The 23,114-nt window shown below is 38.1% G+C and overlaps 1 protein-coding gene and 1 long non-coding RNA gene across 3 annotated transcripts in view; one reads left to right on the top strand and one right to left on the bottom strand.

The window, feature by feature from the left end:
* Positions 1–23,114, bottom strand: part of NRXN3 (neurexin 3) — a 1,607,649-nt gene that overhangs the window by 746,358 nt on the left and 838,177 nt on the right. The window lies entirely within an intron of this gene.
* On the top strand, positions 9,689–22,919 carry LOC143651306 (uncharacterized). 2 transcript variants are annotated; one of them, XR_013159959.1, is made up of 3 exons: positions 9,689–9,798; positions 20,091–20,251; positions 22,637–22,919. It is a non-coding gene; the product is annotated as an uncharacterized LOC143651306 (long non-coding RNA). The 2 variants fall into 2 exon arrangements; XR_013159958.1 differs by having other exon boundaries at positions 9,689–9,809.

Raw genomic sequence — 23,114 nt, 5'->3', positions numbered from 1 at the left:
TCTGCCCAGATATTCTCAGCAAATAGGGCTACACTCTCCCTGACAGATGTTTTTGGCCTTTTGCCTGAACATAATGTAAATAAAGCAAATCATACCATCTAGTGTAGTATTTTATCACAGACTGAATCATGTGATTGTCGTATTTTTGCCCTGCATTGTCGTGCTGTAATGTGGAATTTGCCTCATATAGTATCACCAATTGAAAGGCTCTGAGCTGCATTACAACCGCTAGGTTTAGTCCTATAGGACATTCCATTTCAGTTGTAGTTTAATTTTCAATTTTACACCTGGGTCATTGTTATCTATCTTTATAATTTCCATAAAGGTCAGGGGCCACATGAAACACTTTTTGTACTGACTGATGTGGAAACAGAAGCCTCATAAATGTCTTTTGACAATGGGATTGACAAGGATGATAATTTACCATCTTCTGTAAAGGGGCAACTACAGAAGAATTCAGGAGAAATAGTTTGTTTCCCAGGTTAAAGGAGGGCACTCTGAGGCTCTCTACCCAGTGCCTCAGATTATATGCTTGATATTGTATTGGTGGAAACAATGCAAGTGTCCATTAATACATGAATGAGCAAACAAAATGTGGTATATAAATATATATATATATATATATATATATATATATATACACAATGGAAAATTATTCAGTCATAAAAAGGAATAAAGTCCTCATACATGCTAAAACATAGATGAACTTTGGAAACATTATGCTAAGTGAAATAAGCCAGACACAAAAGGATAAAATTATATGATTCCAATTATATGAAATATCTACAATAGGTAAATTTATAAATACAGAAAGTAAATTAGACCCCAGCAACTGGGGTGGGGGGATGTGCAATTATTGCTTAATGGGTAGAGTTTCTTCATAGAGTGATGAAAAAATTTAGAAAATAGAGAGTAGTGATAGTTTCACAGCATTGCAAAAATAATTAATGCCACTGCCACTGAATCATACACTTAAAAATGGTTAAACCAGTAAATTTTATGTTATGCATTTTACCAAAATTAGATATATATATATATATATTTCTGCCATGGTATTAAAGAATGATTTTGAAAATGTTCTTTAGTAGTTATTTCTTATTAAAGTTGAGGCAATTGCATACATACACTGTGTGCTTTACTTTGTGTTCATTTAACTTCCAGGTTAGACCAGATCAGCACAGTGCTTTCTGGGTCATGAGAGAATTCAATTCTCATCTCTGCTATGGAAGATTGGCAACAGCAACCCTGCCCTAAAGATGCAGCTTCTAATTATGGTTAAAAAGGTAATGCAAGCAAGGTAATTCTAGGCCCATTCTGGTTATCCCTTATTTTTTCATGATTAATTTCATATTTAAACGCATTCTACTGAATCTACAGTAACTGGAAAAGTAAAACACGAAAAGGGAATTGTCCAACAGGATAAGAACAAAAGTTAATCTCTTAGCAACAGGAAGGAAGATGCTCATCTTTTTAATAAAAGGGACAGAATTTCATAGGTGATGTAGATACTAAGTGCTACCACGGACTGGGCTGTGCTGGGATTGATGGTACATCAAACATACAATCTCAGCAAACCCTGTGATGTAGGCATCCCAACATGCTACTTACACCTTTGGAAGGCAGCTTGTGAGACAGCCCCCCATGACCTCCACCTCCTTGTATTCAGGCTCTTATATCATCCATCCCCCATGAGTGCAGTCTGGATGAATTGACTCACTTCAAAGACATGAGTAGAATACAGCAGAAGTGGTAGGATGTCACTTCCAAGATTAAGGGGAAAAAGACAGTGACTTCCATCTCGGGCATCCTCTCTTGTTCACTTTGAAGGAAGGCAGCTACCAAATTTTCAGTTGCCCAATGGCAGGATCCACGTAACAAGGAACTTATATTTCCAACCAACAGCCAGCAAGGACTCAACAGCCACCAATAAACATGTGAATGAATGTGGAAACAGATCATTGCCAAACTGAGACCTAGAGATGACTAAAAAGCTGGCTGTTAGCCTGAATGTAGCCTGGTGAGAGATTCTCAGCCACAAGCACTCAGCTAAACCACTCCTGGATCCCTGACCTACAGAAACTGTGAGAGAAAACACATTCCCTGTTGTGTTAAGCCACTACATGTTTTTTTTTTTTTTTTTTTTTTTTTTTGGAGAGGAAAAGAATTTATTCATGGTATTTCAAGAATGGCTGCATAACCAAAACATGGCTAGCGTGCCAAGCAATAGAATGCCACAGATTTTATACCCTAAACTTAGCATGCAGGTCTCTCCCCTGTTTCTTCACTGACTGGATATTCCAGAGATTAAGCTTATCCAAAGAGTCTAACTAATTCAAATTCCCTGCCAAAGGTCCCCACTTTTGATTATGCTTTACATTTCAGCATAACATAGTAAGTTCCCTGGTCGTTACTTATTTAAACATGCTTTTACCTATATGAGGATTTGGTGCAATTCTAGGCTTTTGTCAGAGGCCCTCCCCTTTCCCTGCCTGCAAGACCAGTCTGAGCCATTTTGCAGCCCTTCGTTAAGTGAGTTCTGTTTCTCTCATCCTGCACCATCTTGTGTGAAAGCTAAACTTAATTTTAATCTTAGAAATTCCCCCTCTTTCTTTTTAAACTCTTTTAGTTATCACATTTAAGTTTTTTTCCAAATTTGATAAGGGCTTTTTCACACTCGTCATCATAGGGATCTTCCTCTTTAAGGAGGTACAAATTGTTTTGCCTGTACTGAACAGGCATTTGCTTGGTTAGGGCAGCTTCAGTGAGTCTCTGAGCCAGCCCTTGGGCACACAGGATGATGTCATGCACTAGTGTTCTGAGTTCCCCAGTTACAGTGATTAAAGAAGTTAACATGGACAGTGCCACTCTTTTCCATTTCCCAAACCAGCTTTCTAACCATCCCATGAGGGGGTTATCAATGCCTGAATTTTCCACCAATTCTTCAGATAAGGCCCTTTGGCCTTTTAAAGCTTTGGCGATAGTCCCATCTGGGGCTGTATTATTGGGGATAAATGTACAACAACTACCCCCAACCATAACAAATATGCCTCCCTTTTCATCCAGCATCATGTCTAAGGCCATCCTATTCTCCCATGTCATTCAGCTAGTAGCATCCAACTGTTCTGCTATTCCCTTAACTGCATCCTCAGTGTAACTGATAAATCTTTGCTGATCCACATTTTTGTGGATGGTGACCCATCAGAATAATGATGACTCAAATCCTGCAGCTACTTGATTCCTAGCCTTACACTCATCTGAGATTCCTCGGGGCACTCCTATACCATGTAAATACATTTGATCATCAAAGGAATCCAGTAAGCTTTTTTCTTCCTTTTGTCCTTGGGTTAGAACTTCCTCCTCCTTTTCAAATGCCAGGGTGGATGAGATGTAAGCCACTAGGTTTAGAGTGATGTGTTATTCAACAACAGATAATTAGTACAAACGCCATGCTCCTCCCTGGTCATCATGATCTAAGAAGAAACCCCATGGATGAGGAGAAACAGCATTAGGAAACAAGAGTTGGGAATCAAGAGTCAAATGACAAATTAGGCAAGAACACCGTTTCCAGCACTTTCCTTCTCCAGAGGCTGTGCTTCTTCCTATAAGGCAAAGCTCCTACCCATGTGGTTGGCTCTCACTGCAAAGCTGCAAGAGGGGCTTGGCGACTGCAGGAGAACAACCCAGAGGGCCATGCAGACCAGGCCTTATCTATAGATCACATCTCAGCTAACAGTATTACTGCACAGTTTGGCAAAGGGCCAGGGGTAGCTGATCTGCCATTTTTCATCTCCCTCATAAATTAGTTAAGGCCTGGGAAGGACACCTATTTTATATTCCTCTCTTCTGCCCCATCTGCCATCCACATGGAGGGCAGAGAATGGATATTTGCAAAGCTACTTGGAATAATGCTACTGCCCTAGTCCTCTTTGCAGGTGAATCTGCAGAGAATGCAAACAAACAGCGTGCACTTGGCATCAGCTTATATTAGAGCATTGCAGGAAGAAAAATGAAAAATACGTTTTGGCATAGAATTAGATAGAAAGAGAACTTAATTAAAGATCTGAAACATACACCATTGGAACCAATTAATAATAATCAGGAATCAGAAAGGGGAGGGCAGTAATAAAAACAGATCTGCAAAATCAAAATTTTAAGTGAGGGAGAAGGAATCCCATCACATTCTCCTGATGCACTGGATTGGTAAGAGGCACTTATTTTATATCCCTTCAAATAGTGTCTACCCATTATCGCTGGCTTACTGCTCACAAGTTGTTTAAAGTCTATTTTGGAAAGCACAAGATCTGAACCATGACGACAAATATACCAAAAGAAAACAACCCCACAATTTTATAATTGCACATCAAAAATGCGAGCTCTACTTGGGGCAGGTTGCTTTGCAGTCTCTCAATCCTCATCTAACAGCCCCTGTGTACAGCTACAAAGCCTCTCTTCAACAAGAAAGTAAATTTATTCTGCAGAAATTATGGTTAACTGAAATGGACCTGCTTCATAGGTGCAAAACCAGAACCAAGGAGTAAAAATAAAATGCATCAAGTTCACAGAGCAAATGAATTGAGAGTTTTTAAGCTCTGACACTACTTGACTTTCAATTTTCTCTATCACAAAACCCAACACAAAATAGTGGCAGTAGTTTATGAACTCAGGAAACAAAGTAGAGGTGTTGAGGGAGGAAGAAACATGCCCCTCACTTCAATGGATTGGCAAACTTGAGTCAAATGATCAAATGACAGAGGCTGGAGTCTGCCCAAGGAGGATCCTATCTTATCCTGGCAGTTTCAGCCCAAGGAGAAATCAATGCAGGGTTTTCTGCCACCTGCTTGTTTTCCTTCCAGTCAAGCAAAACAAGGGCTTATCTCCCTCACAGATCAGCATATGAGATATGCCTCTATATGTTTGCCTGTCAGACTCATCAACACAGCAAGATATGCCAGCAGCAGTGGAAGAGGGGCCTGTTTCGGGTCAGGAATTATACACTGCAACATCCATCAGCATAAAAACTCACAGCTCCAACCCACTGTCCTCAGATTCTGGCCTAACAGGGTAGAAGAATGTGATAAAGGAAAACCAGACTCAGGATTTGCTCATCTTCCCTTTCACGATAAGAAGTGTCCAACTATAGCTAGCTTGACCAGGTAGGAAAATGAAAAGTCTTCTTCACTGAGATGGGGTACTTGAAACACTTTTCTATGTGCCTTGTAATTGATATATGCTGCCAGCTTCTAGGTCTTAGCATGCATTATGCATGTCAATCTCTGGACCAGGTATATCTAACCAATTTTAACTAAATATATTCTGCTGGAATTGATTTAGTAATTTGATGATGATAAATGTAATAACACCCACGCATACATATTAACTTACTGGAAGTATATTTTCACTTTGATGGTTATAATTAACTTATGAAATATGTTGGATAAGTATTATTATTTTACAGATGAGATTAAGTAGATGTGCAAGCTCTCATAGCTATTTAGTAGTGAAGCTGGAATGATCCCACGGATCCTCTGTCTCGCTCCAATTTACTGACTTATTTAGTCATCAAATATTTATTGAGTACCTACACGGTGGAAGGCAATGTTCATTATCATGTGAGCAAAATGCTGATAATTCACCAAACTCTCATTTTCTTTAACAAAAATTTATATGGTACTTAATATGAACCAGGAACTGTTCCAAGCACTTTAGAGAGAATAACTCATTAATTTTCCTAATAGTCCTCTTATGAGGTGGATACTGAGGCACAGAGAGGTTAAATAACTTGCCCAATGTCACACAGCCAGCTTAGTAGCAGAGCCAGAATTTGAACACAGGCAGTCTTGCTTGAGAAAATGTTCATTTAACTCTTTTACTACACTACCTTACTAAAGACTGATATTTAATGGATTCAAGAGATGAATGAGTGTCTATAGCAACTGTGCAGATAGGAAGAAATAAAATGGAAATAGAGCCCTTTAATATATCTCTGATTTGGATTTTAAAGAAGGGTTAGGAATAGTTGCCAAGGAAAGGGACTGAGAAGAAAAGGCTGCAGTTAACATTCTCCATATTGCAAAAATTTTCCAGTTCATTTAAGGACCTAAGCCACTAAATACTGTTTCTGGTAACCTCTATCACATAAATTAACAGGACTCCTATTTCAACATTGATTTAATTCACACCCAGTAGGAGAAAAATGTTGCTTTAATCTGCAGCTTTCTTTCATAGTCCAATGCAATGTCTGTAAGTAGAATACATGCCAATTTGTCTCTAAGATACACATCTGGAGCAGCTTCCTATGGGAAGTAGTTAAAGGCATGTCAATATTATCTTTGCATTCTAAAATCTATCTGTAAAATTAACACTTGGGCTCCCTGATGTTATTTCAATTGTTCAGAATATCCCCAAAAGAGAAAAATGATTCTGCTGATTGCAGGTAGCATGACTTCCAGCTTGGAAAAAAATGTGTAGTCTCATAGTGAGATGTCAACACATAATAACCACAATGGAAAAATAAGGGAGGGATGGCAGGTAGGGAAATTGAGTACAAGGAATAATCATCTTAGTCACACGGTCATTGAATGGTACCACCAGAATCCAATCAATCCAGCAACAATAACTAGCGTTTATATAGTACTTGAGAATTACTAAGCATTTGCATACATGCTATCTCACTATCTCACATAGTTCTCACAACTACCTTGTGATATAAGCCCAATTATCAAGTAGGTCAGACTGGTTGACATATCCAAGGTTACAGGCAATTTTGTGTTAGAACAAAGACTTTTCTGCATGTTTTAAAACCAGAACAATTATTTGTTAACATGCTAAACTATAATTTTTTTTATCCCAGCCCCAGCTATTCAATTTTTGAATGAAGTTACTAAAACTCAGAGGGCTGTGATCTGCTCAATGTTTTTTTTTTGTTTTAAATACAGTATCTAGAGTAAGCACCATCAATGCAACTGTCAAAATCTGAAGGTTTTGGAGAAGGCCAGGATCCCAATGATAACCACTCTAACAAGTATGAAAATGTAGGCTGCCTAGATTCTTCCTTAGTAAAGTTTTTGGGACTTGAAATCTAACCGAACTGTCATGTAGAATCACATATTGGTACCTAAATAATCTTAACTAACTTCACAGAAATTTAGATAAGTCAGAGAAACATTTTTCCCCTAGTATTCTGCACAGGGCCTAAGAAGTGGTTAAAAAAACAAAACAAAACAAAAAAACTCAGAAGCAACCTGTCGCTCAAGAATAGCACTCACCTATATACCAAGAGTATGTCTCAAATGTGAATAATAATCAAAGGCTCTGTCAAGATTTATTCTGAATCACAATGGAAATGATAATGGTAGTTACTTCATCTCTAAGTACCAATCATCTATACATATCTATTTATTTATGTCTACAATCTATTCATCCATCCATTCATCCTCCATCTATCTAAAGTTACTTTCATTGTTAAAGTTTGGGCCAACTGCTAATGAAGATGCATAACAACAAGATAACTTTCAATTCTTTGTGTATGTGTATGTGTGTTTGTGGGTGTTTAAAATGTGTTTCTCTTATTAAATTGGAACAATTAACCTCTGGCTATTCAATATAAAAAGGCACAACTGAGAAGCCATCAAAAACACACTTAAATATATTTGGTGGGATATCCAAGAAGTCCAGTTATCAAAGATTCTCAAGTCCTTTCAAGAGAAAAATAAAGAAGTCTTTAAAATAATAGATCAGCTTAGAATGCTAATGGGTAGAAAGAAGTTGACACTAAATGCTCAAGAGCAAGAGGTGCTCCTAGGCTGTCCCTAATACTCTACTGCTACATCACTAAACTGATGTGCTTAAGTATATGCTTGCTCTGTCCCAAAGACATGTCACATCCCCAACATGTCTGCACACCTTCCAAGAGAGACACTGAATACAAATATTTGTAAATAATTGTGATTATTTTTTTCTAGCATAGTAGTGGTCCTAAATTCTCCCAGTATAAAGGCTTTATATATATATATAATAATTACTCTTATTAGGAAATTTTATGTTAAAACCATGGTCTTGTTTTTGGTTTTCTTCACATCTGTGTTTTGGTTGACTTATCCCCCCTCAGAAAACAGGGAAACAAAACACAGACAAGAGGGTGGGGAGTAGAGTGAGGAAGGGATTGTGAATTCAGGTGTGGAATCATAGCAAGGAAAGGCAAAGATTTTTCACTCCCAAAATCTTGATGTCATGCAAATGTCTCTAAAAGAGAAAACAACAACAAAAAAAGCACAATAAAGAGAATAAAGAGGAGAGAATGTAGAAAGAGGCTATGAAGAAGCACTGACTGTGGGTGGAATATTTCTCTGTTTTCCAAAAGGTATCGAAGGATCTTAAATTACTCAAGGCTATGAAATAGTAAGGAACCATATTTTGTTTATTTTCACACATGCATCTGACAAAAAGTGGCTGCAGTGACTTAGCAACACATTGAGAGTATTCCTAAATTTCTAATTTCTTTCTCATTCTCTCTTTCTTTGTTGGGAATGGAGAGAGACTTCACTCCTTCCTTTTACCATACTATCTGAAGATCAATTCTACTATTCCATAATAGAATCACATGGTGTTGTGTTTGTTTTACTGTCAAGGACATTATAGAAACTGACAGTCAAATTACCAATTTATGTGATGCCTGGTGTTATCCAGAACAAACACAGGAGGCTTGTATATAATACATTGGTTAATTAAAGGGTCAGTACATTCTCCCTAATTTGGTGTGACATTAGTATGCTAAAGAAACAAACTCCAACACACACCAAACCCTAAGGCTGGAGCAAAGAAAAGGAACTAGGAATGGAAGGAAAGAACTTGACCAGCACATTCGATTTGTCTTGAACATCTCTCGTAAGTCATCATACAGCTTTTCTCTTATTATATTGTTTTCCACCTATAAGAATTCAATTAAGGGTCTAGATGTCTTAAATTTTAAGACTGCCAAAAATCCACCACATTGTATGGGTTGGAAGTAAAATATTTGCATGGATGTACACAGGGATAACATTTTAAAAAGTGACGATAATGTGTCTCAATATAATTACACTGGATATTGGGACTCAAATGTCACTTTTCAGGGAAAGTTCCTGGAAGTTTTAATGATTACATAATAAGGACCTAAAAAAATAGTAGGTGATGTCTTCCCTACTTTATTCCTCTCCATAGTATATAGCACTTTCACTTTCAAATCCCTGTCCTTTTTTCCTGCTTTATTCCTTTCCATAGTACTTTGCACCATCTAATAAATCATAAACTTTATTTCGTTATTTCGTCTAACCACTCTTAGTGCCCCCAAAAGAAAATTCCATAAAGGCAGGGAATGTTGCCCATTTGGTTCAGAACTATGTCCCCAGGGTCTGACATGCAGCAGTAGCTCAGCAAACAGTTATTGAATGAATGGATAAATGAATATCTTCATTCCAATGGTATGGGTTTATGACTAAAATCACAGTGCTAAAACAATCTGGTGAAGGGAGGGGACAAGGGAGGGACAAAGATAGAGAAGAAATTAAAGCCACTGATAGAGAAGAGATGGGAAGGCATTCAAACTGTCCATGGATTTCCAGTCTTTGCCTTACATTTTCCTCTGTTGTTTCCATGTCATTTCCAATGACAACCTTAATACCTTTCATGTGTAACCAAAAGTCCTAGCAAAAAGGAGCTCTGTGCCCTGGAAGGAAATTTGGTGTATGCTTTAATTCATCATTCTCAGGGATCTAGCTTACATAAAAAGATGCCATGTTGGAGTCCCTAGACTATCACACAGTAAGTCTCTTGTGAGTATTAACATGTTAATCAATCAAATTTAAAGGTTTTGAGGACCTGTTCTGCAGAAGGCTTTTCCTATTCTGTCTCCTTTCCTGCCCTCTCTCTGAAACCTCCCACCAACTTGAATAATAACTGAAAATCCAGAGGAGGACAGGAAACATCTAATAATTCTTCATAGGAGAATGTTTATTTGGACTTAGATTCACTGGGCATACGTATTCAGTGAATATTATTAAACTACATATTTATTGGGTTGTGCCATTCTTTCCTTTTTTTGAGTTTCATTTTAAACAACCCAACAACTACAACACAAATAAAACAAATGCACCAAATAAAATATCTGGTACCCCCAGGAAATTAAATGCTAAAATACTATGTTAATTCAGCCAACAAGTGGAGACTTTAAATGTGGAGAAGGCAGGAAAAATCAAATTTATGCTTCCCACTGTCCCCATAACAGCTAGGCTACATTTGCACATGTTATTAAGACATAAATACAAGGTAGCAGGCATGGTCTAGAGAATTAAAATCTCTAGATTTAATTCTCTGTCTTTCACTCAGCATGTGACTGTGACCAAATGTTACAGACTTTTTGGGGCTCATCCTTTCCTTTATTCCAACGTTGGTTGTTTTTTTTTTCAGGAAAATGTTTGACAAAACCCTTTGTCTAACAGGCTTACAATTAAAGTATTTTCTTTTATAACAAAACCACTTCTTATATGATTAAAACAAATGCATATTCTACAATTATTGTACTAATATAGTGAAAAACCCTGCCTCTGAGAACAAAATCAAAGAATTAGGGACAGATAAGAGAGACTCTTTCACATATTACTTCCAGGGATCTGTAGGTATTTTCCCAAGCCTTTGTTCCCTGTGTGTTTTTTAAGGGATAGTAAGATATCTATAGAAGGTAATAACTTCTAAAGGGACAGACTGTACTTGAGTGGCTTCCAATCTTTCAATATGCCCACAGCCTCATGTCTGCTCTCTCAACAACATTTCTGTAAGTATTTCAGGCTACTTAGAAATGAGCTAGAATGATCTTCTGTAAGCAATAAATATTTTATGTCCTCTTACATTTCCTTAGAATATCCCTAGCCTCTCAGTAAAATTTAAAACTCTCTGGTCTAGGATACATGGTTTTCATAGCTGGATTTATTTAATCTTCTGTTTCACCTCTTACTAACCTTCCCCCAGCCCTCTTGACTTAGCAACCTTGACTTTCCACAGTCTGTTCCATGTTCTTATGAACTCAGTGCCAATGCATGTATCATCTCTTCCTTTCTTGGCCGGCCACAACCTTGCCCATCTTTCAAGATCCAATTCAAATGCCACTGCCTGCCCACCCTATCAGGGAGTTAGATGTGAAAAACACAATGCTGAAAGAAAGAAGCAAGTTGTGAAACAATGCAACTAGCATTCTATTATGTAAGTAAATTGTAAGCAGCATATAAAATAGCATATGCTGTATTTTCTCTAGCTATACAAATATGGCTGCAAATGTATAGTTTTAAAAGCATCTACACTGAATTCAAAACAATGATTTTTATGGGACTTCAGGTGTAGAGAAACTGGTTGTGGAGGAAGCACATAAGAGGACTTCAACCTTATGGATTTTTTTTTAAGAAAAGAAAAAATATATATATATATGTTACTTTTATAATTAAGATTGAAGAAAATTATGCTAATTACTAATAGCAGTTGATTCTTACATAGAAAAACAAGTATTTTCTTGATATTTTTGTGAATTTTCTTTGTAGTTTTCACAAAAAGAAAAGAAAGAGGTATGGTGGGTCTAGGCTCTGAGGCTGGTGGAAGAAAAAATAAGAGATGCTTAAGAAGCCAGCTGGAGACTAAGAAACAATCTTAGGGATTTGATTTAATTCAGCCAACCCAGAGACTCTACCTTTTCCTAGCCCAGCACTGTTCTTGAGCATTTCCTTGGGACTCTTCTTAGAAGGATGAGTGGAACTGTTTCCATCCCTAGAAAGACTGTAATGACTCCCCGGGTCCCCATACCTTTTACAACAACATGGAGAAGAAATCCTGTTCCCTCTTAAATCTGGCTGTTATTAAGAGACTTTACTTCCCTGCTGGTACTGTGGTGCTATGGAATGAAAAAGACAAGACCTGGATTCTCCTGATGGCTGCGTCACTATCTCTACGTTTGACCATGTAATTCTCTTGGTCTAGGAAAGAACTCAAAAGTCCAGGCCAAATGTAAAACTTCCATGATTACAAGAAATTGACTGACTAGCTTAAGATGGTTCATAAACAATACACTTCTTAATTCGTTACGAATTCATCCTTACTTGCTTTAGTTTCCCATGAATGATCAAAATACTTATAAAGTGTTGTAGACTTCTTCACACACAGAGATTTCTATCCATATGTTGATACACAAAAGCAAGGAAACAGGTACATTAACCAAGATAAATAATATGAAAATATACACTCTGAGGAGTGGGTTCAGTGAGAAAATTTTTAGTACTATTATACCTATATCAAAATTCTCACTTTGTTTTCAAGTCAATAAACAAAAAGAACCTATTATTCCAAGATGTTAAATTCTTTTCTTGGTCCCTTAGTGGTAAAGTTTTAGAGGTCTCTCTATCTTGAGCAAGCACAAATAGGTTACAAAACCTTAAAGCAGTATATTGCTCCTGATTTTTACCCCTTCTCCTCATTAAACTTCCCATTCAAATTGTTTTCAATGATGGCACAGCCTTGTTTATGACATACCAATTTGTCACCATGGAAATGTCTGTGAGATGGTATGGCAAAATATCTTTCAAACAATATTTCCCATGGATGTTGCCCTGAAAGAAGAAGGTTTTGTTAATATAAAAGGTAGAATAATTGTCAATTCATTGTTTGACTAACCTTCTTACCTTTAAAGGATAACCGTATTTGGGCACCTTTCCTTTCAAGAATGTGTAAATTCTGAACAAAAGAATTCAGTGTTTGAAAGCTGGGATTTTAATTTGTCATTCAAACCAGACTCTATTCAATAGAACAAAACCAAATGCAAATGTACATCCTAGTTGAATACACCAACGTTTTGCTTTTTCATTTATCAGAAAATATAAAGATAAGCCCTGTTAAAATTCACCTAAATTATCACCTACTCCTTCTCCCTTCTCAAAATACATACTAGACAAATTATTGCTTTTAAGGGAATAATTTCAGGTTGTTCACCTCAAAATTATTGCTGCAAATGCTATTATGGTAAAACCAATTTTCCCTGCAAGAATTCCCAAAACCCAGAGCCTGAGGGTTTTTGTTTTGTGTTTTATATTCTTCTCTTGCTTGGGAAAAAACAAGGAATAGTGCCAGAGAAATAAAACACATGCGTATTACAAACCCTTTGATTACTCTAATTACACCTAAAAGGAAAAACAAGACCCCTCTCTTGGTATCAGAGGTATGAATAATTAACGGGGAAGGAAGGAAGACAGAAAAGCCATAAGCCATTGTCAACTGATCCACACAACCACCAGACAAGTGCGTCCTGCCCTGAGAAAAGTTAGTCATCATTGCAATTTCTCTCCCACCCCTCTAGGAGAAAACCTCCTCTCCTTTGCCCCTGGTTTTAAAACTCCTTGTGGAGTTATTTTCAAATGCATTATCTCATTCTGGGGGGCCTGAGTCAGTAGGAAGAAATTCCTGGAAACTTTGTCATTGTGCTGTATTTGGAAAAAAACAACAACAGTGAATTGCGATTGTTCGCAGTCTTATGGGCAGTCACAGAGAAAACTGGAACTTAGAAAATGTTTTAATTGTAATTTCCCTCCTTGAATTGAACCCATTGAGCATAAAGAAAGGGTGTAGGTGTAGAGGGCGGGACAAGCATGGAAAGGGAATTAGCAAGAGAATTCAGCCTGGGCCCTGCAGGAACCAGTTGCTTACTGCTGCTAGCAATGAAAATTATTGCATGTAATTAATTCCAGCGATCAAAAGCCTGCCTTGTTTTTGCAGGTAAAGGGGAAGCACTCCTCCTAACTGGGACTCCTTGAAGATTCCAAATAGCCAGTTGCTAAATCAAGCAATTTAAAAATTATAGATGTTTTGCTAAATAAATGAGTATGCTTAAGTGATAAAGAGGATTTCCAAACAGTCCCCTACTTAATTTATTTATGTATGTATTTCACCTCAGGATACAGAATGCTCAGAGAGTGGAGCTGGGATCTCTGGGTGAGATGTGATAGATTAGCTCAGGCAAACTGAAACAACAGTTATTACTCTTTCTGCCCACTTGGGCACCAGACATTCTATACTAGTACACAGACAAGGGGATGAGACTGGGGAAGGACACATCTCATCTTTCTCTTAAGTTGGCATGGTGAGTTGGGACAAGGACACTGAGAAATCATGACCTTCTTGGTTAGCAAAGAGAGATGGGGCAATCCTTGATGACACAGATTTCTTTATTAGCATTAGACATTCTCCAGAAAACAGGTTGGGCTAGCTTCTACAATGCCAGATCATTCTTCAGAGGATATCATCATTGTGAAGCTTTCCACTGCAATTCCAATAAAAGCCTAACTCCTTAAACTGCTCATTCTGCAAATCTTATCTTGAACTTCTCTGTGCTCTGGCCATGCCAGTTTCATTCATCCCAAACCCTCATGACATCCCTCATGCCAGAGGTGCTTGACACATGCTGTTCTCTGTAATTGCCATGCTCTTGGGTCCCTTTCTAGCTAATGCCATCCATTCATCAGAACTCCGCCCTTGGTCACTTCCTTAGATAAGCTCTTCCTGTCCTTCCTGATTAGCTGGAATATCTGTACCAAGTAGCCCCACATTCTACCTTTTGGGAGCAATCATCAGAGTGGGAAATTTACCCTTGTGGGAATATGTGATTAATGTGAGTCACCTTCTAGAGTAAATGTTCCTAAGAACAAAGACAGTGTGACACAGCATCATGTCCCCAGGCTAAGCATACAGTAGGTGCTTAATAAATACTTGCTGAATGGATAAATAATTTAGGGAAGTTTCCCAGGCTCCAGGATATTTCTAAATTTCTGGTTCCTGAAAGAAGGAGAGCAGGCTGTGCATGCAGACCACTGGGTAGATGGCTGATCATCCATTTCATGAATTATTATGAGTGGATTGTGGACACTAGTACAGAGATCAGTGTGGCCAGAGCATGTCACACAGTATCTTATATAATTATCAATGCATAGTGAGAACTGACTTCACCCTAGTTCCTTGTAAGAGGACATATCATGGTCTATGCACATAGTTTCGTAGAAGAAGCATAGCAGTAACTATGACAACACTCTCATAGAGATATGGGGATGGTATTGGCAGAGATACAGGAATAAAAGAATAGGGGAGGGCAGGCCACAGTGGCTCAGTAGGTGCTTGCCTGCCATGCCGAGGACCCAGGTTCGATTCCCGGTGCCTGCCCATGCTTAAAAAAAAAAAAAGAAACAGGGGAAAACTTTATCCTTTTACAAAGCTAAGGGAAAGATCTCATAAAACCTAATTTTACAGGTGAGGAAATTGAGGCACAGAAAGTTTAAGCATCTTATCCTCATGAAGCTAGTTATGTTGTTGAGCAAAAATTCAAAAATGAGGTTTTCAAATTCCACAAAGCAAAATTTTCCCATCACTTTATCTAGGTTCCTTTAGTGGTGGGATTCTCCAGTACTTTACACTGAAAAAAATCTAAATAACTTGGCTACAGATGCAAAGTAAGAGAAGTCACTTCATATTTATCAACCTGTGGAATATAGATGGAGACGGAAATTTTGCATTCTGAATTTGGTAAAGGTCTACAACATTTAATGAACATGTACCTTAGTACAGGAATTTGTGCTAAACTGGAGATTTAGATGTCGACGGCATAGTCCTTACCCTCAAGAAGTATTCTTGTAGAGATGGTGCACTAGGAAAAGAAGCTTAAATGCAACAAAATAAAAGTTCGTACAGATAGAACCTGCTGTTGAATCTCTTATTTTCATTTCAAGGCTTGACTTTGACTTTCACTCTAGAGATAACAATATACATTCTTTTCTCCAATAGAAAATTGCATGGGCATGGTGATCATAAGTACACCAAGAGGCACTAAAACCTTGGCAAGAATCCAAACCCCATGGTTCCACAGAGTCTGGAGCATATTTTAAATGTGTTGCTTAGTGCATTTAGCTGTCTCAACAGCAAGGGAGCTGGTCCCTAGGGTGAAATTTGTGGGTTTACTGAAGAAATAACCCCTGTCTGACCTCTGTGTTTCCCAATACCTCCAAGTCAAGGCCAGTGGCAAGTACAATAAGGTTTACTGGGAGTTGTAGAGAAATTGGGAAGGATACAAAAGTGCTGTATGACATGAGAGATGGGATTCAGAGTAGGGAAGCACCTGGTGTTGAGTCTCTTGCTTTATTTCAGGAGGAGGAGATTAAATTCTCCCATTCTTTACATCTGCTCTCCTCCTCCAAATATTACTCGCTATCCAGTAAAAGCTGTAAGAATTGATAAAAATGAAGCAAATAGGGATGGCTGCCTTGTCACGTGAATCAGAAAAGTAAAAAAGCTTATATGAGAGTGAAGCTCCTTTTAGCTGTGAGAAAATGAGAATAAAAACTAGAAACCTTATTTGTACTCACAGCGAAACAGACTACTTAACTTGAGTAAGACCAAAGGACAGCTTTGCTATCTTGCAGTAGTGCCCACATTGGCTAAATTCTCTTGGGATAAGATGAATGAATTGAAGATGATGCTACAATCAGAGGTGAGAAATACAAAGGAGAAATGTTATCTGTATCATAATGTTTCTTGAGAACAGTTCTGGGAGGCACCTTGAAGTATCCAGGACTTTCTTTACATACCATAGTGGCCATGGCAATAGCAAAGGAACTGGCTATGGTTTTCCACGTCTAGAAACAGTTGGATTTAGAAGGAACCAGAGAGGTCAGTCAGGTCAAAGTCCCACCTAGTGCAAGAGTTCCTCATTCTGATATCCAGGAAAAATAATTTTCCCAGGGCTCTCCCTTTTCTCTCAAATATAGTTGTTTGTTGGCCTCAAACAACATTGACCTTTCTCACTAGCCAAGTGACAAGAAGCCATCTCCTGACTTTTTGTTCTTCCCTCTGAAATCTCTATTACATTATCTATTTACTCATCTGTTCACTTATCCTTTGCTCAGCTTTTTCATCCCTTTGACCTTCTGCTGAAATGGTTTTGTCATTCTCCAACCCTAAGCAATACAGACCCCCCTTTTTCCCTTTCCTACCCCTGGTCTCCTTGACACTGCTGGAGAAATATTCACAGCTGTGCTGATTACATCCACTGAACAGTTTCTGACCTCTGTGTGAACTTCAACAGTCCTTTTATTGACCCTTGCTAAATTTCCCACAGCAGCAGTTCCAAATTGTTTCTATTTTTTCAAGTCACACCTCTCTACTAGCCCCTTCCCTCATCTCTTACTTCAGAGAAAATATTGAATCATTAGGTATAAGCTTCCTCAATTTTCCTCTCTGCTACCTCCAAAGATTCATATTTTTACCTTTTTGAAAGGAAGAAACTTCTCAACTGCTCTAATTCTTTTCTCTCCATTTATGCTTCATCCCATCCCTTCCTTCATCACTTTCCTCACCTCCATATATCATCAATTCCCCTCCAATAAAAAAAACCTTCCTTAACCTTTCCTCCTTGGAATGTACTGCCTCTCTCATTCCCTTTATTGCCAAACTCACTAGCAAAAGCAGTTACACCCTTCATTGATCACCACCCTCCATCCACTATGTAGACCACAGTAACCTGGTTTCTTGCCGACCCTTTTCTTCAGATTGCCCACTCAGAGGTTACTAGTGACCTCTACTTTTCCAATCCAATGGATTCACCACTTTTAAGTTGCATAATATAAAAATTGAATCTCTTTCTTCTTGAAATTTTTTCCATGTTGGTTTTGTTGATACTATTCTTGTCTCATTCTAGAGCCCATAACAAGCATCTTCTTCACTCATTCCTAAGGATTGTTTCTTGCGTTTTCATATTTGGTTCCTGTTCTCATCATGGCTCTTAGACCATTTTGTTTGTGGCACCCTTCACATGCTAGGGTACGAAGTGGTACATGAACTAAGTCCATATGAATCATAACACAAGCACTACAGGAAAGCAATGCTTTATGAGGTCTAAAAAGGTCAATGGGGGCAATGGTGGCTCAGTGGCAAGAATTCTTGCCTGCCAAGCTGGAGACCCAGGTTCGATTCCCAGAGCCTGCCCATGCCCCCCCAAAAATTAAAAAAATAAAACAAAATAAAGCACCCACAGTTATCATCGTAACCATTTCATTACTCTTTGTAACACCCAAATCTTCATTTGACTGTAGGTTCATTTGTTCTTCTCTCTTTTTTACATTTTGTGCTTTGCTTGGCACTGTATTACATAATATCATCAGATGTCACTATGGAAGAAGAAATCCTCAGATGTAGAGAAAGAAGAGGTTGTATACTGAATGACACCAGGTTATCATTTGAGAAGGATTAAAACTATACGCAGACCAAAGCTCTCCTCTCTTGGGAGAATTCAATTCATCTCCATAGTATCAACAATCACCTTATAACAGATGAAGTCATCTGACAGCCCATGAACCATCCATAGATCAGATACATACTGTGTAAATACAGCATAAATATCCAAGTTCTTGTCTTCATTTGGAAAATAAGGAGATCTGGCAACAAAAGGACAGCACTCCCCCACAGCAACAATCGCTGGAGTTGAGCTGCAGTTCTGCTTTCTGGAAGGAGATTTGCTTTTCAACTCTCCATAATCCCTGCCATACCTTACTGTATTATTCTCTGTCCACTGCCCGTATTTATATTACTTATTTAGACTCTGTAGACACTTGCTTTGATGACTCTTATTTAAACTGAAGACCCCCCAACTCTCCAGCCCTGACTCTTTTCTAATTTCCAGATTCATATTATTGAATATTCTCTGAGAAACTCCACCTAGACATTCTCCAACTATTCTCTCTAATCATCCTCTCAGTCAGTTTCTGACATCTCAGTTAATTCCCTCCCAACTCAGGCAGCATTAACTTCCATAACTCTTTGTTTATACCAATAATATATAATTTGATGATTTTAGTTTGCTGTTAATTATGTTCTGGATCTTCCTTGTTCAGAGTCTTTATACATCATCACCTAATCTATAGCACATAGAAGACACTTAAAAATCAGTCTTGAATTGAAATAAAATGTTTGAATACATGCACAATGACAAATGTATCCTTCCAATTTGGGGGGGCTACCCTATTTTATTAAGTTAAAATATGCTTCCCTTTGACTTTCTGCAATTAGTCCTTACTATGCCCTCTGTAAATACACAAAATAAATCATCTCCCTTTTCCACATGACAGTCCTCCAAATACTTTCATGTCAACTGTTAGATATCCCTATGTCCCCTTGCTTCCAGGTGTCTTTCTGATTAAAATATGCCCTGCCTCTGCTCTTCTATCCCCACTGTCCTATACTCCAGCCACCCTAAAATGCCTGTAAGTCTCAAAAGTTGCTTGCTCTGTCATTGAGTCCTTGTACAAATCATTCTCTTTCTCTACCCCAAATTCAACATACGAGCAACATGCTCACACACAACACCCAACCTCATACACACACACACACACACACACACACACACACACACTCACTTCATCTGGAAAACTTTTTCTCATCAATCATGCTTCAGCTTTAATGACCTCTCTTTTGAGCGCCACTTCCTGACCACCTAATTAAAGTACATAACCATTTTTATTTTCTCTCACAACACCCTACTATTCAATGCATTATAGCACCATGGCTAAAAGCCTGGGCTCCGGAGCCAGACAACCCCAGGTTCAAATCCCAGCTGTGTCATTTTTGCCCTGCATGCCCTTGTTTAAGTTACCTAAAGTTCTTGTATCTCAGCCTCCCCATTCATAAAATGGGATAATAGGAGGATGTGTCTCATAGGCTTGCTGGAAGAATTAACATACATAAAGCTTTAAATCTGTACCTGGCATGTATTAAGCACTAAGCTCTGATACTCAGTGAGTTCAGTAACACAGTTGTCTTCACAACTGGGTGTAATCTGCATTTAGAGCAATTGTCTTTGTTCTTTTCATGGACAGATCTCCAGCGCCAGCATAAGACCAAGCACATGGTGGTAACATGACTAGTTTTGAATGAATGAATGCATTTAATAAAATAGTTGAGTGACACACTAAAGAAAATAAATAAAATCTTACCATTTTCTGAAAGAATTAGATTTATTTACCTACTGCTTTCTTTTCTTTTACCAGATGGTATTCAAAACCTGTGCGGCTTTCATACATCTCTGTTAAGTATGGACATTCACATGTGTGTATCAGGGCCTCGGGGGCAATGCAAGGATGGAAACCCAGAAGACATGACAAATGTGGGCTCTAAATGGGAAGCCTCTGTTCCCTAATGGACAGACTGGGTGAGTGCAGCCTTGACTGATGAATTTTATGCATCTTGATTAGGAAAATGGCGCTTATTTGGGATAATTACCCAAGAGATGACACTCCATAAAGTAAGATCCTTAGAGAATGCATCTTCCTTTTTTGTTTAAAGCTGGGAAAACCCTGTGCCATATGGCAATGACAAAGCTCCCTACAGGAGAAACAAGAGTTCATCACTAACACCAGACACAGAGAGGCTAGGGCCAGCTTTTTTGTCTGAGTTTATCAGGACTTGTGGAGAATGTGGCCCATGGTTCTTTATAAGCCAAAAATCAATCTGAGGTAAATATGATCAGAGTTGGAGTTCATAAATGACAATTTCCAAACTCTTAGGTCTTCTGAGAACCTGGCACTCTAAAAAGCCAGCCTTAGTTTTCTATAACAAGATAGCCCAAAGTTTATCTGAATTTTATCCTAAAAACCATTTCCTGATCCTAGTAAGGATCAGGATTCCCCAGAAACACTTCCCATGATTTACAAATTTCAAAAAGTGAACAGAATTCATTTCGGATGAGTGGAATCTAAGTTCTTCAAAATGCCTTGGAACCACTATTAAAACTTTTCTTTGAAGTCATCATGCCAAGGAGAGGCATATGGTAGCTACTCCTTTCTTTGTGTAAATCAGTTTCTTCAAACATAAAAACCATGTTCCTTAAACATAAAGTCTTCATGCTCTTTTATAAAGTATTAACAATGAAAAAAAATAAAAAATTGTGACTATGCTAAGATCAAAATCAAAACAATTTCATAAAAACTTTTTTTACTTCTTTTCCAAGACACCACTGTGAATGCTAACTGCTTGCCTCATGAAAACTTTCCCATCCCAGCTAGAGGGGATGGAACAGCAAGCTCTATGTCACATTCAAAATCAGTCCTCTAGCACTGCTTTGTTTTTAGAACAGGCATCTCCTTTTTCCTTTCCCATATGTTGACACCTCACCCAGGAGGGGGCTGACTCCTTCCCACTTCAGCCTTTCTTTGAGAATTATTGCTTTAAGCAAAGAAGTCATTGTTACATCACACTGACCAAGGAGACATTGGAGGAAAAGCAAGTTCTTTCTAAAGTCAATTTGAGGCCAAGTCCATAAAAATAAAGGCATATCAAGTAAGAGAGCTCAGAAATGGCTAAGCATAAATGTTTTCTCCAATGAAATTTTATTTAGTGCAGACTCTGTTTAGTATCTCATCAATTAAAGCTGGACTGAACAAAGACCATTTTATTACATTTCTGCAGTCTTCCAGGAGAAGCAGTGTAGCAAAAGGACTGAGAGCCAACCCTAAAGCCTGCTATTCTTGTTCATGTTCTCTCCAATTGTGTGGTCAGTGACACATTCCTTCAATGCTGCAGACCTCAGTTTCCTCATATGCAATTTGGGGATGATAATAACAGCACCTGTGTCTCAAAGTTGTGAAAATTTAATGCGAGAAACCATTTTGCATAGTGGCAACTGCTCATTTAAAAGCAGCTGCTATTATACACATTCATCACTGAGATTTTAATTTTTTTTTTTGCGTGGATATAGAAAGGTTGCAGGTCAGAGTGGTTGTTGCATAGGTGCTGGAACCAGTCATTCTGTATGCTCGTTCTGGCTCTATCAGTTGCAACTTGCATGATTTGGGGTGGTTTCTTTTTAATCTCCCTAAGCTTCCCTCTTCAAATTCTGGAGCTGTAGAACAGGAAAATAATAGTATCCCCTCAAACGATGTTGTAAGGCTTAAATGAATTAATAGATGTGAAACACTCAGTAGAGTGTTGGGCACAGAGTGTTCACTCCCCAACAGCTATGATTAGCAGTGTGAGAGAATTTTATTATATATATTTTTAAAATCCCAGGCACAGATGAAACAGTGCATTTAACTATTTCAGCTCTGTAAACTTAGGAGAGTCCAAGCAATAAGAAAACACTTTTATGAGACTCTGAGACACATAAAGACCACAATGGAAATTGCTCAGGGAAGAAAAGGAGAGTTGGGACTGAACATGCTCTGTGACCTCTAGGCATGTTGCTCCAGTATTCTGGGCTGCAGTTAATTCGATGATAATTGAGCTAATTATCATTTAATTACGATAATGGTTGTTTCAAGGCACGTGGCACATATTATTTATAAGATCCTTGTCTAAATCATGCCTAGTTCTTTTCCTTTCATGTACTACTAGCAGATCTATGTGCCAAGTGCAGCATTGTACATTCTAAAAGCATGGACTGACATTTCTTTCCAGTTTCAATCACTGTGCTGTTGTAAATCTGGAAGAGGAATTGGGATTCATCAATTCTTGGTTCAAGTATTTACACTGACATTGATTTGATGTGTGACTACAAGAAGATTATTTTAAATGGTGCCATAACCTCTCTTTTTCACAGGACATTACCATTTATGATGATGTTAATGAATTAGAGTTTATAATGTGCTTGGAAAAATCTGAATGAAGATTCCAACTGAAGTGGAAAGTGTCATTGAATCTATTCTACAGGAGATAACCCAGAACAAGATTGGAAAGATAGGCCAGGAGGGCAGAAGCCCAGAAATAAAGGGCAGATGTAAGAGACTCCCACTGGAGAGATTCCACAATGTACTAATTTGTCTGCAGGGGAAAATACAGGCTTTTGAGAGATGTACATAATTAACTGAGGGTCTTTTGCTTACTGTTACTATATTCTAATTTCTTTATTCTCTTGATGATGGTCAACTGCAGAGAAGAATTTCTGATGGAAGTAAAGCTTATATAAATGTAAGCTCATAGAGACTCTTCCAGATTCAAAGCTATTCCAAATTCTTTTTTATCATATATATTAAAACTTGCCATAAAATTTACATAGAGTGAAAATATATTAAAGTATA

This window comes from Tamandua tetradactyla, chromosome 12 (genome assembly GCF_023851605.1).
Source record: "Tamandua tetradactyla isolate mTamTet1 chromosome 12, mTamTet1.pri, whole genome shotgun sequence".
NCBI classification, from domain to species: Eukaryota; Metazoa; Chordata; class Mammalia; order Pilosa; family Myrmecophagidae; genus Tamandua; species Tamandua tetradactyla.
The sequence above is the reverse complement of the archived record's forward strand: the minus strand, read 5'-3'. Positions and strand labels throughout refer to the sequence as shown.